This window comes from Arachis stenosperma, chromosome 9 (assembly GCF_014773155.1).
Source record: "Arachis stenosperma cultivar V10309 chromosome 9, arast.V10309.gnm1.PFL2, whole genome shotgun sequence".
NCBI classification, from domain to species: domain Eukaryota; kingdom Viridiplantae; phylum Streptophyta; class Magnoliopsida; order Fabales; family Fabaceae; genus Arachis; species Arachis stenosperma.
In genome coordinates, this window is record NC_080385.1 from 8121871 (window position 1) to 8123372 (window position 1502).

Genomic DNA, 1502 nt, shown 5'->3' on the forward strand with positions numbered 1-1502 from the left:
TTCTTTTGAGGTAGAGTTTTCTGAATCCAAGTATCCAGTTCATTAATGAGCAAGGGAGGTTCACTTTCCCAGGTCTCATTACCAAATAACTTGGCATTCAGCTTCATGATAGCTCCTAAATATTGAGCAACTTGCTCTCCAGTCACATCTTCATCCTCTTCAGAGGAAGAATAGTCTTCAGAGCTCATGAATGGCAGAAGGAGATTTAATGGAATCTCTATGGTCTCTATATGAGTCTCAGATTCCTTTGGATCCTCAATAGGAAACTCCTTCTTGCTTGAGGGACGTCCCAGGAGGTCTTCCTCACTAGGATTTTCATCCTCCTCCTCCTTTGTGCATTCGGCCATATTGACTATGTCAATGGCCTTGCACTCTCCTTTTGGATTCTCTTCTGTATTGCTTGGGAGAATACTGGGAGGAGTTTCAATGACTTTCTTACTCAGCTGGCCCACTTGTGCCTCCAGATTTCTAATGGAGGATCTTGTTTCACTCATGAAACTGAAAGTGGCCTTTGACAGATCAGAGACTACATTGGCTAAATTAGAAGTGTTTTGTTCAGAATTCTCTGTCTGTTGCTAAGAAGATGATGGATATGGCTTGCTATTGCCCAGCCTATTACGTCCACCATTGTTAAAGCCTTGTTGAGGCTTTTGTTGATCCTTCCATGAGAAATTTGGATGATTTCTCCATGATGGGTTATAGGTGTTTCCATAAGGTTCACCCATGTAATTAACCTCTGCCATGGCAGGGTTCTCAGGATCATAAGCTTCTTCAGAAGCTGCCTCTCTAGTACTGTTGGATGCATGTTGCCATCCATTCAGATTTTGAGAGATCATGTTGACCTGTTGAGTCAACACTTTGTTCTGAGCCAATATGGCATTCAGAGCATCAATTTCAAGAACTCCTTTCTTCTGAGGTATCCCATTATTCACGGAATTCCTCTCAAAAGTGTACATGAATTGGTTGTTTGCAACCATATCAATGAGTTCTTGAGCCTCTTCAGGCGTTTTCTTCAGGTGAATAGATCCACCTGCAGAATGATCCAATGACATTTTCGAAAATTCAGAGAGACCATAATAGAATATATCTAAAATGGTCCATTCTGAAAACATGTCAGATGGACATCTTTTGGTCAGCTGCTTGTATCTTTCCCAAGCTTCATAGAGGGATTCACCATCTTTTTGTTTAAAGGTTTGAACATCCACTCTCAGCTTGCTCAGCTTTTGAGGAGGGAAGAATTTATCCAAGAAGGCAGTGACCAGCTTATCCCATGAGTCCAGGCTATCCTTGGGCTGTGAATCCAACCATATTCTAGCTCTGTCTCTTACAGCAAAAGGGAAAAGTATGAGTCTGTAGACTTCAGGATCAACTCCATTCGTCTTTACAGTCTCAAAGATCTGCAAGAACTCAGTTAAAAACTGATAAGGATCTTCAGATGGAAGTCCATAAAACTTGCAGTTTTGTTGCATCAAGGCAACTAGCTGAGGTTTCAGCTCAAAGTT

At 41.5% G+C, this 1502-nt stretch overlaps 1 non-coding gene across 1 annotated transcript; it reads left to right on the forward strand.

The window, feature by feature from the left end:
- Positions 1-1110: 1110 nt before the first annotated feature.
- Positions 1111-1214, forward strand: LOC130953222 (small nucleolar RNA R71). The gene has a single exon (XR_009075394.1). It is a non-coding gene; the product is annotated as a small nucleolar RNA R71 (small nucleolar RNA).
- Positions 1215-1502: the final 288 nt, after the last annotated feature.